The following is a 17932-nucleotide window of genomic DNA, read 5'->3' as shown; positions in this document are numbered from 1 at the left end:
ATTTAAACTTGGCGCTGGGCCTACAGAGGTAAATTAAATGCTGTCAGTAAAAGCCACTCATTCAAATTATGCACTCACAATATATCAATGCAATTTTTATGTTGCTTGTCTTGTTTAGACAACGTAGCTTGAAAATACTTGAGGTGGAGGAAGACAGAGACATTCTGCATATGACACATTATGGATTACTCGTAATGAAAATCTATGACGTGCTTCTTTAGCATTTTTAGCCACACTAGCAACATGGCTGTAGGGATGGCACTGTCAGTCGGTTGGTCTTCCCTCCACATACTGAAATATCTCAACAACATGTTAGGGTGCTGATGTTAACATTGTGGGTAAGGACAGCCTTATAGAATGTCTAGTGTGGTTGTAAGTCTTGTTTAACCTCACAATGTTAAAAAAAATAGTATTTGAATCAGTGGGTTTATATAATTGCATTGATTTAATTGACTTATGAGTAAATATCAGGATTGCAATGTGCCTGTAGGTTTTCATCTGACTTTCTGTTTTGGTCGACTGTTCCAGGACATTTGTTGAGGTTTGGAATGTAGTTGATGTACTTTTGGCTGAAACAGCCTACACGGTAATCTGCCTCTAATGTGTGCCATGAATCTTTGTAGCTTTTGGCTTAATTCTTTTGGATTTTGTGACAATTTTGCAACAGTCCGCTGTCATACTTCGCAATAATTAATTTTCTTATCTGTTATGCTGTTTGAAATACGCAATGATTAATTGTAATGGGCTTTGTTGCAAAAACAGGAATGGACAATTATGCAGTTAAAGTCGAGCAATGTGCAAAAACAAAGTGGACACTTTGGAAATTATTTGCAAAACATTCGTTTTCATAGTTAATGGACTGCATTCATAAAGCGCTTTTCCAATCTTTGCGATCACTCAAAGCGCTTTACAACACATGTCAGCATTCACCCATTCACCCATTCACCCACATTCATACAGAGTCAGTGGCCACCATACAAGGTGCACATCAACTCGTCAGTAGGGATAACATTCACCCACACTCACACACTGTTGGCCATCGGCCCAAGGACTCTTCGACATGCTGACTGCGGGGGCTGGGGATCGAACCACCGACCCTCCGACCACTGGATGACCACTCTACCTGAGCCGCTCCGGTTAGCCTACTGCTAAATCCCTCCAGAAAAGTTTTTTACTTTCAATCTATCTTTTTTTACACACAACATCTTAATTTCCAGTATCGACGATCTGTACACAACACATCAGTTGCTGCGAAGAATTGCTTGTTTAGCAAAGTACAGTGACAGGACCCATTTCTGTTCATTGATCCAAAAGAAAACACAGCCAAGGTGGGTCACACGACCTCATCTCTGAAGCCTTAATTAAAACCTATTGAATTTGGGTGAAGTGATGGTGAGTCTGCCTGCGTCAATGGCTCTCATTTTCTCACAACATCCTGTAAAAAGTAATAAATGTGACCCTGGGCCTGGAGTGTTGACGAACAAAGCAAACACTTAAGTGTAACAACTGCTCCTCCAGAAGCAGGCAGAGAGGTTAGGACAGAGGAGTGATGACCTGCTGAAGAATATCTATTCAAATCCATTTTCTTCTCTGAAGAGAACGAACATGCTGTCGTCCTTCTGGTCCAGGTGTACTGTGCTCATCACACACTCACACAAATTCATTTTGAGTTGCTAAAACCCATCAAAGGCTTCCTGGTTTTTGAAAAATGTATTGTACACATTATAATTAAAAAAAATAAAATTCTGTAATCTAAAGGAGGTCTTTCCTGGAAAGAAAGCATATTTATAGAAGATAATGAGAACGTTTCTATTTGTCATAGTATAGGCTTGTTTGGTTAACCCTGACATCAGAAGAATTCTTTGAAAGCAGCAAGAGGTTTCTGATGGTGACCATGGCCCCAGGCTCACTGAGGTCACACCATGAAATATATATCTATATGAAATATAGAAAGAAAAGCTGTCGGTATATATACATATAAAACATCCTCATCAAACATGAGTCTCTTCAAAGCCCCTGCTGCCTTCACTGTATTAAAAGAGAATCTACAACACAGCTGTGGTTGAGCTTGAGTTGAAGGTCGTTGCCCCGGCAGCAGTTTTCCCAAGATTCATCAATATACTGTCCGACTTCAATCCTAACAGCGTGCTGTTAAATTAGTGACTGTTGAGAATAAAATCAAGGAAAACTCAGATCGCACTTTTTTAAAATGTCTTTTTACTTTTTCAAAGTAGATTCACGCTACATACTGTATGTAACGATGAGTAATACATGTTAACTACTGCAGATGCTAGCTTGGATGCCCCCTGTAAGTAGATCCCCATGTAGTTAGCAAACACATCTGTGTTTACTTTAGTTTAAATGTATTTATGTTCAATTAAATCCTGCAATATGCTGAACTTGTTGACTGCTTGGGGGGCAGCAGAAATTAGGTAGAAATACAACACTGACATATCTCCACCTTTTTGAGTTGATATAACAAACTTGTTAGCATACTATTTCCTACTTGCACATCCAGCAGACAGATCAAATCAAATCAAATGTATTTATATAACCCAATATCACAAATTACATTTACAGTACACATACATTTGTCTCAGTGTGCTTTACAGACTGTACAGGTTACGACACCCTCTGTCCTTAGACCCTCGCATCGCACAAGGAAAAGCTTCCTAAAAGAAATCCCAAAATTAAAGGGGAAAAAATGGAAGAAACCTCAGGGAGAGCAACTGAGGAGGGATCCCTCTCCCAGGACAGACAGACGTGCAATAGATGTGTGTACAGGATAAACAACATAACAACACAGAGCAACATAAGCATTCATTTAGAGGCGTGTTTCTGGCCACTGGATCTGATATTTACCCTATTAGCTCTGTTTGGTTCTCCACCAACTCCTAAAGGGAATATCTGGCTCTTTAGCTGCTAAATGCTCCACTTTTTTCACCAGCTGGTTGCTAACTGTGTCTGTCTGTCATTTTGGTGCTGTAGGAGACAGTGAGTTTCTGGAGCTTCTGGGCTATGAGAGCAGCGAGAGAGGAGTCAGTTTCATGCTGATCCAATCTGTAGAAGTGCTCCAACAGTGAGTTGCGTAACATTGCACAAAATAGCTCCTCCATCTTCCAAACTCTAAAAGTATTGACGCATTTGTCTCTACAAGCGAACATTTTCACATAACACATCATCATTTTGAATATTTGTATTATAGAAATATTGATAATACCTGCTTTAATATTTTTGGAAAGCCTTAAGGGGCTGGCACTGATTTCTCCCCATTAAATGTACACTATTTAGTTGGAGGTGCTTTTTCTGAATCTCAAGTTGCAAGAGAGAGAAAAAGCAGAAAGTTAACATAACCTATAGTCAAAACGGCCAAGATAATGAGAATAAGACAGAGGTACAGAATTATCCTGGAATATCTGTTAATAATATTGTAAAGTGTGATCGCATGTTGAGTAAATAACCCTCAGGCAATCTGTAGCTTTCAAAATGTGCCGTCTGTCAGCTGGGGATTGGTTCACCTTTTTGAAAGTGTTATTTGTGGCTCAGATAGTTGCAAAGAGGCTGTGCTGTGTTGTGATGTTCCCTAACTGCCAGCTGGAAGACCTTATCCCATCATCTGAGAAGAGGGATGCTTTCCTCGCTGGAAAGAGTTATCATTCCCAAAGGTAGACGGTATATTTATAGGGTCATATGTTTTTGCTGCAATTCTAAATCTCAGCTCCCAGGATCAAGTGCATCCTCACAGCGGAGTCGATAACTGGAAATAGATTATGTGGATTTGCTGCTGTGAGTAATTACGAGCAGAGATGATTATGTTGAGTGATTTGTAGTTGTTTCAACAAACTGGAAAAAAATAGTCCTGTGTCCAAGGTGTTTACATAATGTGCAAGGAAACATGTGAACACACAACATGAGCAGCATAAAAGTTTGTGTGAGGCATTGTTATAATCTCAGAATCTTTTCGGAGGACTTGCCAAAAGGGGAAAAAGTACACGAGTCAAAATAAACTTTTCATGGAAGTTTGTAAATAAGTCCCAAAATAATGCTTTACAGATAGCTCTCTTGACATTGACCATGGCCAAACCTCTGTGAGGAGGGGGATATTTTCATCCTGAGAATTGTTGTGCACCATGAGATCCCCTGGCAGCGAGGAGGACCAGGGACCAGTATTTCTGTTGATGATCGAAAAATAGGTCTGAGCTCATTCAAAGCCGCTGAGAGCAGAGAGATGGATGACCAGCGTGTGCTGAATTTCAATTTGTGAGACATGCAGCAAAGTTTCCAAATTCAGCTCCCACTGGAAACTCATGTCAGGTGCTAGATAAACCACTTCTGTATGGTGCCATTTATCACTTCAGCTCTCATCTTGGGAGTAAAGGGTGAGGAAAAGTTCTCAGACTGTAATGTGATACATTTATTCTTTATCCCCAAATCCAGGAGTAGCTCAGGCATTAATATCTGCTCATATAAATGAATGAATGCACTTTCCCTTTGAGGACATCAACAGCAGTGTAACCTAATAAATATCAGCTGGGTTTTTGGATGTGAAACTGTGTGAGCGCAGCACATAAATATTTGGGAAAAGCTCAGATTCTTCCATGTTGGAAACACATGTTGGATGCAGTTGGTGCTGCGAGAGATAGCAGGCATGCGCAATGACAAATGTGTTTGTATATGTATGTTTGTATTTATTCAAGCCTAAGGGCATCAGTTGCATGTGTGTGGTGTGTTCATTGTTACAGTATGTGTGTGTGTGTGTGTGTGTGTGTGTGTGTGTGTGTGTGTGTACTCGTGGTCCCGGAGACTCCTTGAAGTCAGAAACAGTCGGATACATAACATCTTGTGACACTTTTTGTTGCACAGATTAGACAAACCAGATATAACATGTTGAAAGTAATTTTAGAACAGTGGTGCGCCTCACGCCAGAATGAGCAAGTCTGGTTATTAACACATATTAATGATAATTAATATGAATAAAACTATTAATATTCATAATTTTGAAAATAACTAGGACAACAATGAAGTCGGTGCATTAGCTCAAAAAGACTGATTGAAGATTGAAATGTCTATCGGAAGGAATGAATAATGATCAACATTTTTTAATAAATATTATATTTAATATCATTCGTAATTATGTTCAATTTGTTTACTCTCTGAGTTTCCTAACCAACCAAGTGTTCGGTCCTTACGAGCCTCTTATATTGGAAACACTGACTGACAGTTGATGTCTATTGTTGCTTTTAAAAATTCCCTTTGGCTTATTGTGCAGAAAAAAACAATTAACGTCATTCACTTGACCAGCGCCTAATGAGGAATACAACACAGCTCTCCAACCTTTTTATTTCCATTTCTCGCTCTTTGTTCTGCGGTTCCGTTTCTGTAACTTGCACTTCACCTTCTTATCTGTTCACCCTTCACCCTTCTGTTCTATGTGCTTATGAAGCTGTTTTCTTAATTGGAGTGAAAAGGTGGCGTTCAATTTGAGCTCAGGTAATGGATAAATGCCGTGGATGATGGCGTTGAGAAACAGCTAATTTCAAGGAACATTGGGTTTTTGGAGAGCCACAACATGAGCTTCAATAACTGGAAATTCATTTTCATTAACAAGCTGTTAGTGATGAATTTCTGAGCGAAAAAGAAACGATCACATATTGCTTCCTTTAAAATTGTCAAAAAAAGTCTTGAAATATTGTAATGACATTCATTGGCAAGACTGCCCGATTGATTGATACCACAGGAAATAAATTTGGCCCCGTCTCAATTTGACCCGCCAGACGAATACAAATCTAACAAAAATCTATAGGTCTGTCCGTCCGTCAGTTGTTTTTCTGGACAACCGTTCGTCCGATCGACCTCACACTTGGCAGGTGTTTTGCTGGGGACCCAAGGAGGCACAGTGTCGAGGGTGAAGTTGTTTGTATGAGCAGGCAGGTCACGCAATAGGCACTGCACTAGTATATCTAATTGATTAATCATTTAAGAAGCAGATAATCAGTCCAAGGCTACTGTTCTGTAACTAATCTTGACCTACCAACTCCTTCTGGATGCAGCACAAGAGAAAACCCTTCTTGAATAGATAGTTTTTCACAATGATTGTGTCACATTGACATCTAGTTCTTAACCATCTAGTCAGTTATAATCTATTTCATGTCAGAACCTGCCGTTCCCTCTCTCCCTGTTTTTACACATTTCCCAGTAACCTAACCTCAACACACCTGCTTCAATTCCCCTGATCATCCTTTTTATTGTCTTTTTGTCTTTTTGCCTGCTTGTTTCACCCCTTTTGTACTTGGGTACCTGTTCTGATAGCCTGCCTGTTGCCAAACTGAAGTGAACTTTGGCACATAATCCAAAAACACCGTGAATTTGGGCACAGTATGACAAAGAACTAAAGGCTTAAGAAAAGCATTAAAATCAATGATGGCTTTTTTCCATTTAGCTGCTACAGTCTCAGGGTTTTGAGCATGTTGGCTCATTGTCAATGTCACACTTACAGGGACTACACCAACCTCACATTGGATTTATTTGAATTTTGAACTGCCCTCAAGGACTAGTACTAACTACTGCTGTTATTCAAGACTATAAATAACTTGCAAATGCAGATGGGTGACAAATTAAAACCTGAAATGATTGATGATGCCTCCATACAGGACACAAGGGGTCAATGAATGGATGGAAAATTATGTAAATCATATGCTGAAGCTTAATTGAACACTTTGAGATTTGGTGTTGAACAGCGCTCTCCAACACCATCAGAAAACCACCAGAGAATATGTTTTGGAACAATGGTGTTCATCCTCCATTAGACAAGGAGCGTTGATGCTGTTCTGGCCGCTATGTAGTGCACACTTAATGTTGCTTTTTATAGTAATTTGTCACTCCTCTGTACTGTGTATGAACTCGGCCTAAATTACACAAATTAGGCCCCTTAATGGCTTCCATATTGCTCAATATCATCAGTGCTTTAAGTCTAGTTCACGAGGCCTTGCACACTTATTCAAAACATAAATATTATAAGTAACAAGGACTGTAGGTCCGTATGACTGTCCGTACACATACTTAATGTGTCAATCATTTGCGTTTCTGAAATTGTTCAAAATTAATCGGAGCAAGCCAGCTTAATTGTTAACTTATACATCTAGTAGGATCTCCTATTCTAGACCAAAGTGTAGTAATAGTTGTAATTTCAGTATGAGCCAGCAGTAATTGCTTCCAGAACACAGCCTCTGTGGTTGACTGAACTCACCAGACATGGCAGCTGCTGCACTCTGGCTCGTTGTTTGGGATTCCCCTCCTTTGCTTGTTTTAGTGAAGTTTACTAACTGTTAGCCAACTCGATGGTAATCTCAGCCCATGTCTTTGGCCTTGATCCTTCAGCGGAGGCTCTTATCTTACCACGCTCAACTTTCAACAGTTTTTTGAAGACGATCAAACATTTCCTTGAAGTTTTCGGGCTGTTTTATCGAATGCTGTCCACACGAAGTAGAACATGTTACAGAAATCCTTTACAAGACCCCTTTAAAACTCTCTGGCTGCTGCTAAGATGATAAAACACACAACCCCAAGGGATATATCAGCTTGGTTTCCCGTATGAGCGAGAGATACTGGATTAGCATCCGGCCCCGAACTACGGAAATTCTTAAGCTTGTTAAGCATCTGTGTTCATGTTTATGAAACTGATTTTTTAACAACTGAGAAATCAGAAATGCTTCCTTCTGCCTAAAGCTGCAGTGAGCACAACAAAGCGCTATGTCCCTCTCTGTCTGCTACATGCACTGTTTCACATCACAGAAGAATAATATGTCAAGTTGTAAAAGGTGCTCTTTGGCTTTTGAATGATCTGTCTCCAGAATCACTCTGTCTTAGTAGAAAACGTTGCTTTAGAGTGGGAAGATTAAACTCTACCCCTGTGGAGAACAGTGTGACCTCAGAAGCTCTCTGACTCACTATAATGTTTCCACAGCATGATGCTTGAGGAGATAAGCTCTCCCCTGCACGAGCCTGTTCAACCCTTAACCCACAAACATCTTTTGTAAGTCACTCAGGAGCAATTTCTTCTTCACAACTACACAGGCGGTAATGTGATGCCCTACATTTGATTTCACCTGCGGAGAGTGTGTAGGCACAGAGGCACTGACATTATTTGTAAATGTGTTTACATGCACAGCAGTGGTCCATGGCTCTGGGGCATCTGACCGCTTGCCCTGAGGGTAATCCAAGCATGTACATGGACAGTCTGGTATGCACAAGGCCATATAAACAGCTTCTGTTCTCATTTGTGGCTTCCTGTCTCTCCCTGTCTTCCTCATGAGTCCCAACAACAGGCTGCTGTGAAAAGCTTCCCATGTGAAAACTGACTGGGCTTGCCAAAAAGGCCATGGCTCTATTCAGTGGGTTTTTTAGGTGGAAAAAATGGTGGGGCAACAACTACTTTGGATGCATGCAAAACCAGAAAAGTGCACAATTTTGCAGTTTGGCTTAATGCGCTATATTATTTTTTTCCACACAATTTAACACAGGCTCAATTCAAGTCAACTTAATTTCCCAGTGCGTATGTACTGTCAATTTAGTTGGCTACGTTTGCTCTGCCGAGTACGCCCAATTTTACCTCATTGTCCTGATGCTTTCGTGTCTCAGAAAGATGCTTGAGATCCTGTTATTGACAGGTGACTCTGAACAACACACAAGAAGCGAGCATTTTGTTGCTGAAGAAACACTGGTTCAATCTGGTAACTACTATTTCATTTAACAGTGTTTTTACCCAGGGCTGCCAGCATTTCAATTGATTTTGGATTGAGATTCAATAACGGTGAAGTTGTTGTTTTTTTGCGAGTCGGCCTCCTGTGACATTACACACCGCAGGGGTTGAAGTCACCACAGCTTGACCCCAAATTATTTTGTTCCACAACCAAATTCTCCATTTGAATGCATTTATATGTGACAAACCAAGTCAATAATCTGGTCAATGATGAATAAGTATGGTTGAGCAGCATACTTGCCACCCTCCAGAAATCAAAGCCTAAACTATGCTGATTAACCACCAAACTGAGTTTACTTAAAAAGACCCGAGACCCTTTTATACTGCAGCCTGCTAAATGTGCCTCTAGAGAAAAGCCTATTGTCATCCACAAAGTTTCTTTTTTTTGTCAAATGCTCAGTCTGTATACTAACTCGGTGAATGCTGTTTGGTGGTTTATGATGCGTTGATGAACTTGATTCATGTGCATATGCTTGAATTTGCAAGCATTTAATTAATTTGGTAGGATTTGTGTAATTAAGTTGTTGTGACAGCAACTTTGTGAAAGTAACTTTAACTTTAATGCTTATTTTTCAGCCAGTGGTTATGGCATTAATGCCAGGTAGGCAGAATAAAGCCATGTCGTGACAGTTAGTTGTACTGAAGGCCTTTCCCTTACACTGGTGACTCTCTTTACACATGAAGGAAGCAGGTATCTGTTTCAGTCTACAGTCCATAACTGGAGTGATGTTGCACACTGTCAAGCCACAATTATGCAACGCAGTCTGGCTGGTTATATTTTACATTAGTGATGCCACAGTGAGGAAATTTCCCCACCGGTCAAAAATACTTGTGACAACACCGGTGTTACCGATTACACAGGAGATTTTACAAGAAAAGATATCAATATCTGTAGAGTGTGTACTTGATCTTTAACGCTGGATGGATGTGTGTCCACACGGCTTCATACCAAATGTTTACAGATTGCCTTAATAACGTTACAAGGTTCCCTATTATCATTAGGTTTACATTTACATTTTACAGTATTGTCAAATAGGTGCTTTTGCTTTTCGCTTTGACAGCAAATCTTTCGCCATCCTTTAGTCTGTGAAATCTGACTTCTCTGTGCTGAGGAGAAACTTTCACTTTCACTTTAAAATTGTAATTGTAGTGTATGTATTGAGTTTGTGTTTCATTTATTTGTATTTTTTTATGTAATGAGCGTTGGTGCTGATTTGTGCAAAATTATCTAAATGGGTTTTATTTCTGTAAAACAATGTCTGGTCAAGTAATATAATCGGTGCACGCCTGAACACCGCGTAACACCAGTATCGCCAACGGCTGTTAGAGACTGACACATTGAAAACAGTTCACACAGCGCCATGAAAAATAGTGATTCACTTAACTTCTCGCTCTGTGTATAATTCAAACTCTTAAATTGTCACCGTTATCACTGAAAACTGAATTATTTGCCATGCAGGAATAGAAAGCATAGCAACAGTAACTAAGGGGGTTGGGGTTAAGTGAGTGGTCAATTTATCAGGTAAACCTCTGCAGAATGTAAATGGTCAAACGGTTCATTGGAGGGTCTTTCTGATGAATTGGAAGAGCAAATATAAAGACAAAGCATCATACATGTTTGCTTGTTTTTCCCGTGCCGTCCAAAAGCTCTTGTCCGTCTGCCTGAACCCATGTGAATGCAGCATCAACAAGCAGAACAACAGGAATCTTAATCTCCACGGTATAGTTTTGTAGTCGGAAGTGAACGAGGCCATTCAGAGTTGACTATCACTGACTCCCAGCTGGAATGACCCTTTGAGCAGCGGCACTAGCTGTGTGGAATCAGGACAGAGAACAGCAGGAGGCTTTTTTGTTTTCTTGCCTGTACTCTCCTCATTTGGCCCAACAAATGTGATTAATGTGAAACCACACTCTGTTTAGACCTGGCATTGACATGCGTCTTTTGCGATCGATCACAGGTGGACAGCTCTTAAGTGCGTAAATTCACACCTGTAACTAGAAAGCGTCTCAACATGCATCTAAGTTCCCTTTGGTAAGCAGTGATGCAATGTATTTGAGAACCAACTGGAGATGAGAAAGAGGAGGAACAAAACGAGAGCAGCGGCTTTTGATGATCTATTTTTCTTTTACGTCCAGAGGACACATCCACAGGACACATCCACAGGACACATCCACAGGACACATCCAGAGGACACATCCAGAGGACACATCCACAGGACACATCCACAGGACACATCCACAGGACACATCCACAGGACACATCCACAGGACACATCCACATGCACATACAAAAGATATGTGGTCAAATGCATTCCAGACCACCTCGGCAAGTGGTTTGAGTGATCGGATCACAATGCATCTCGTGGTCGTTTACACGTATTTAGAACTGTCCACTTGTGATCTGATCGCCCCTTGTGTTAATGCCAGGTGTAAACAGCCCGCCTATAGAGCATGCAGCACTGGCCCTGCAGTTCCATGTTGCAGCTGTCAGGAAGGAAAGCTGTTTTGTTTTGGAAGACCATAACATACAGTACTGTATGCCATTCATCACTCATCTCTTCCACTTTTTGTGTTGCTGTTTAACTAATAAAGAGAAGAGTCAAGTGCTTTGTGGTGCGCAGTAGCGCCTCAGAGAAATCGGCCATCATTGTTCAGAAAAAGTAAGACATGGTTTAATAATAATTGCTTTGATTTATAACATAAATCTGGTCATCTGCGTGGGTCCGATTGTTTAATACGAGCGGGATTATGCCAACACTTGAATATCTCCTTTAAATCATTTATATTTATATAAAAACAATTCTCACAGTTTATTGCCCAGAGGACAGAACAAGGTCCTCTATAAAGCTGAGTTGGAATTCATATCAGACCCTACTCTCCCATAAAGCGAAGAATCTTAGATAGTAACTCATGTGTTGACAGATTTGCGTTTAAAACTGCTACCACTTGAGTTCGAACTCTGACTTCTTGAGAGTCTTGGAGGAAGTCTTTCACATGGCTGATGCATAAATCTTTAGTAGACAGGCCTCTATTTAATCAAGTCTATGATGGTCTAGAAAAGATTAATGAAAAAAATATTGTAATGTCATGATGATGAGACTTTTGTAAATCCAGAGTCAGCCCTCCTATTGGCCGTAAATTTAAAAACACAGAAACGGGGTTTTCTGCAGTTGTTTTTTTGTTGGGTACTAACAATTTCTCTGCACCATAATCTTATCGGTGTCAAATATAACAGCAATTATCCGTATAATGATGTATGCATGCAGCTATATATGGGTGGTGCTGTATATGGCTCCGCTGCTGATGATGACATCCATCTTAACATATCTGTTTAATACATGATGCAGCTATTCAAACCAAATGCAGTATAGCTCGATTTACATTCCTTCTTTAGAGAAAGTAATACATCACTTGCTTGCTTGGGTCTAACATGCTGAATATTTTATATTTTTAGTCGTATCTAGTCATACTGAATCGTTTTTAGAGTTGGTTTTATTTGCCAAGGTTTTATGATAGACCTGAATAAATATATATATATTTTTTACTGTTATTTGTTTTTCCAAGACAATGGAGGTGAATGAATTCCATCTGTGGTGCACACAGCTGCATTCACACTGTAGCTCTCTTGACCACCACCTCTCTCTGTCTCTCTCTCTCTCTCTCTCTCTCTCTCTCTCTCTCTCTCTCTCTCTCTCTTACGCTCACTCTCGCTCGTTTAAACGGGGAGGAGGGGCCAACTTTGAATGCAGTGTGTTTCCAAACAGCAAGTGACAATGCTACACAGTCTACCTTTAATCTTGGATTTCCTACAGACACCGTTGTGTCTGGCTTTTGCCTTTAACGTGACAGAAGTGGTGACCACCACTAACGAATAGTTACTTTGGATTTCAGAGAATCAGTCCCTTGGTATGTGTAAGATGTACTTGGCTAATAAATTGATTCTATTTTAGTTTGTACTGGCACAAAGGAAGTTACACTTGTTTTGGAACAAGATGCCAGCCTGCCTGTTCCTAAACTCTGTGAACACTGGCCAACAACAGATATAGGAATATACATAGCTGACCAATATGTGGTGAATTAGCACATTAATGCTTAAGAATTTAGCATCTTAGTTGTGCAACAGTATTTTAGTAGTCGGTGTAAAATAATGTCTCTGAAAACAAAAACGACTTGTTTAAGTGAATTGTGCAAATAGACATTGCTCATACCTTTCTGTTTTCTTCCTAAGAAAATATTTAAAAGCTCCTTCTGTTTGTCTGTGATCCAAATTTGAGTTATTATCTAAAGATGCACGAGTTTGTTCATGCAGGTCATTGAGAGCAACACAAACGTTACAGCATACATCAACAAATGATAAGTATTCACATTATGTCAGTCAAAACAGATTTAAATCTACTTAAAAGAGATCAGCTTTTTTTTTTTTTTTACAAACTTTTGCAGATTCTTCCACTTTTGGGTCATAGTTTTAAAAAACAGTTTCCTGAACTTAGTACTAAGATGATTATTTTCAAGGACTAAGTAGTCTTGGGACCTAGTGCAGTGGGAATTTGATCTATAGGCAAAAAGACAGCCAGGTAATTTGCAAAGAAGTGCTTTTTAAATAAAGAAAATGCAGTGCTGCACTTTTCTCAGAACGACTGCCACCCAACTTTCTCATACAATAAACAATGATGCGTAAAGCCTTCCCCAGTTATGAATCTAAGGGTGAAATGATGCACTGCATTGAGAGGTTTAAAGGTAGAGGTAGGAGACTGGATTTAAATTCCATTACATCTACTCAAGTGATGTACTTTACACTTTTCCTGTACTCAGAGGCATATATTGTACTTTCTACTCCCCTCATTTCTTTGACAGCTTTAGTTAATAGTTACTTTGCAGGTTAATATTTTAAATACAAAATATATTCAACAAATAAATGATGATGTATTATTAGAGATAACGACCCAGCAGTATATAAAGTAGTAAATATTAGCCCGACATTAAACAGACACAACAGTAAAGTGATGCATACACATCAATGCATCACTATTTAAAATCCAATATTAAAATATTAATTTTTCTGAAATGTAATTTCTGCCTGAGTTTTCAGTATTTGTTTTCCTCATTATGTCCAGTGAAGCAGGACCAATCGGACACTTATGAATATAGAGAAATTATTGTATATTTGCCTTTCCCCCCGTCATTTGTGAGTTTGAAATGTTGATACTTTTAGAACAAATCTGTCTCAGTTCAGTTTGCTCTCTAACGTAGCAGAGATAGTGTATTTTCAGTTTTTGTTGTCATGCGTTATATCTGTGATCAGTCCGTGTCTCAGCAGCACACATTCCTCACAGACTAGCACAGAATGAGGTCTATTTATTTGCTTTGACTGGAATACATCTTTCATGTCTGCAGCTTGTAATCCTGGAAACAAACATCACATATTTAAAAACACAAGCTTGGCCATCCTGCATGTTCTTGTGTTGTGGTTGTCATGTCGCACTACACAAGGAGAAGATGATGACTGTACGTGCATATTTAGGTTTATATGTGGAGTTAGTCTCCACAAATATACTAAGCAGGAATCTGCCCCCAGGATTTGGCAATCGGTGAACAGGATTTTTCCACAGCTGTCATAATCAATTAATCTCTACCATCTTGTACGGCTGCCATAATCCATGACAGCAATCATTTATATAAACAAACAGTGGCATTATAGATCCAGTTCATCACTTTGTGAAGAATAGATGATTTTTACAGGCATATCAAAATGCTTAAATTCTATTTATGTACCTTACATATTTAGTGCATATCACATACATGTATAAAGCATGATATAATTCATTTGACTAAACAACCCCAAATGATGTATCTACTAGTCTTCATCAGTGGATGGAGTTTGCTTGTTGTCATGGAGATTGATCTGTTGTCATGTAAGCCCAGTGGCTGTTCTGATTTCATTCATAGCGCCGCGAGGACTCATCCACACCGCTCTGGCAAACTCCATCTGCTCATGAGAATAGTTTTTGTATGTGATTGAAAGCTCTTTAAAAAGTCAAACCTCTATTTCTTTGTTCAAGAATGAATCTTCATGCTTTTAATACAATTAATTAATATCCTATGATTGTTGGAGCCACTTTTAAATACTGTGCATTTATAAACAGATACATACATACATATACACTTATTACATCGACTTTCATCATTTCAAAGTCAAATAGCTAAATCCACAGTCCCGTAATCCACACAATCAATATTACATAAATATTTCCTGGTGCTAGAAAGACTTTGGATATTGTTGTAGACAATATGCTATAATATACTTAAGTAGTAATTCCAAATAGAATATTACATGTTTTGTTTTATTATATGGGGAAGTTATACATTACATGAGACTCTAGACCATGTTACATTTCTATTTTTAAATAAACAGCATTTGTAATTGAAATGATAAAACAGTTTTGTGTGAAATAACTGTCCTCAAAGGGACAATACAGGAAATTGTTAGGCCCATGCATAACCCCCCAAAATATGATTTAATCTAAGTTGTGAAATTATTTTAGGAAATGATTCAACATTTAAAGCAATAACTCAGTGGGTTAAAAGGAACTCTTAAGATATAAAGATGGTAGCTTTATCGTTTTCTTGAATTGCTAAGAGCTGTGGGTCGTCCAAGATGACAAGAGGCTAAGTTTAACTTGGCGTGCAGGCAGTGATTTAGACCATCTGTAATATACTATGTAAACTCCTTACGTAAGAAAACACTACCATGTTGACAAGCGATTAAAGGGAAATTCCACACAAAGGACATTTCTGAACAAATGACAGGCTGCTGTTTGACAGTTTACTATTCTTGTTTCCATTGTTGACCCCACATAAACCTAACAGTGATAGTATTACTCATGTGCAACCATGTGACACGGAGCTGTACCGAATTCAACTGAAAAGGTCAAATTATGTTCTATTGTCAACACAAGTCTTTGAGCTATTTTAAAAGTTATTTGGTACACGAATAATAAAATATTCTATTTAATTGTTACTCGTCACTTTATTCTCTTTGCTGTAACAACGTAAATTTCCCCGTCGTGGGACAAATAAAGGATTTCTGATTCTGATTCTGAAATGCAATTAACAAACCAATGAAAGAATATATGTTACTAGAAAACTAATAAAAACAATTAACTGCCACATGTAATGCTACAACCTTTTTGTTGCTTTATACAAAAGGAAAACTCACACTTCCATGACGAATCCAGTGTTTCCCATTAATCATCTACAATGTAGGTAGGCCCACTACAGTTTCATAATGAACCGTATATATCACACTTCTTAACAGGTGGGGTCGGGGACTTAATTCTCGAACTAGCAACAGAATCGACCATCTCTAAGCTCATCCTTAAATCCAAACCCACTATCTGTCAGCTCGACCCCCTCCCCACTATCCTCATCAAATCACCCCCATGATCACAAGAATAGTGAACTCCTCCCTCACCACTGGATCTGTACCCCCCTCCCTCAAAACAGCTGCAATTACGCCCGTTCTCAAAAAGCCTGGTGCTGACCCAGCTGACCTAAACCATTACCGGCCCATCTCCAACCTCTCCTTCATCTCCAAAACCCTTGAGCGAGTCGTTGCTGCTCAACTTCAGCTGCACCTCGGCACAAACAACCTCCATGATCCTTTTCAATCTGGTTTCTGCCCAACCACAGTATTGAAACAGCCCTGGTCAAACTCACCAACGACCTCCTCCGTGTAGCGGACTCTGGACTACTCACCATCCTTATCCTCCTTGACCTCACCGCTGCTTTTAACACCATCTCCCACCTAACACTCATCCAGCGCCTGGCTGACATTGGGATCTCTGGTGTAGCACTTTCCTGGTTTTCATCTTATCTTTACAACAGACAACAATATGTGCAACTGAGCAACCACAGGTCCAGGTGTTCTGCTGTTACACGGGGTGTTCCACAGGGGTCAGTACTGGGTCCACTATTGTTCATTATTTACCTCCTTCCCCTTGGCACAATCTTCCGCCACCACAATGTTCACTTTCACTGTTATGCCGATGACACTCAGGTCTACATTTCTACAAAACCCACCACTGCCCTCCCGCCCACATCCCTCACCACCTGCCTACAAGACATTCGGAGCTGGATGACCAGGAACTCCTTGAAACTCAATGGCGACAAAACCGAGGCCCTTCTCATCGGCTCCAAAAGCACTTTATCCAAAACACAAACTTCCACTGCCCCAAACTTCATCATCGATGGCTTCTCCGTACCGTTCTCCAGTCAAGACAAGAGCCTTGGTGTCACTCTGGACAGCACCCTCTCCTTTGTACCCCACAAAAAGAACATCACCCGCACTGCTTTTTTCCACCTGCCCGCCCGTCCCTGTCCCAATCCAGTACAGAAGTCTTGGTCCACACTTTTGTGACATCACGGATCGACTACTGTAATGCTGTTCAACTACAAAAACATCCTGCTCACCTACCTAAGTGACCTCCTTCAGGAGTATACCCCCTCCCGCTCCCTTCGCTCATCCTCAGCTGGTCTACTGACAATCCCCACATCACGCCTCATCACCATGGGTGCCAGGGCCTTCAGCTGCACTGCTCCCAAGCTCTGGAACTCTGTCCCTCCACACATCCGACAGTCTGAAACTGTTACAACATTCAAGTCCCAACTCAAAACTCACCTGTTCAAACTGGCCTACTCTCTGTAGTCTCCATCATCCTGTATCCTCCTCCCCTCCCCCCCTTTTCTCTTTATTGCTTTCTTCCTGTGTCTCAACCATATCCCTGGTTTTGTTTGTTTGCTCTCCCTTCCAATGTACTGCTGTTTTTATCTCTTGTATTTTGTATGGTGTCCTTGGGTGTCTTGAAAGGCGCCTCCAAATAAAATGTATTCTTCTTCTTCTTCTTCTTCTTCTTCTTCTTCTTCTTCTTCTTCTTCTTCTTCTTCTTCTTCTTCTTCTTCTTATTATTATTATTAATAATAATAAAACCTCTTAAGGGGTGGGGGACTTTACTCGAAAATACGAAAAATACCTACAAACGAAATACCCAAAGTAAATTGAAAGCTGATCTTCAACCATTTGCACCAGAATCATGATGTTGGTCTCATTCAAAAGATAACTCTCTTATTGTTCTTGCAAAACATTAATTAATCACTCCAAGTGCTTCGGCACTGAGT

The sequence above is a fragment of the Cottoperca gobio genome, chromosome 10, assembly GCF_900634415.1.
Source record: "Cottoperca gobio chromosome 10, fCotGob3.1, whole genome shotgun sequence".
In the NCBI taxonomy this organism is placed as follows: Eukaryota; Metazoa; Chordata; class Actinopteri; order Perciformes; family Bovichtidae; genus Cottoperca; species Cottoperca gobio.
The sequence above is the reverse complement of the archived record's forward strand: the minus strand, read 5'-3'. Positions refer to the sequence as shown.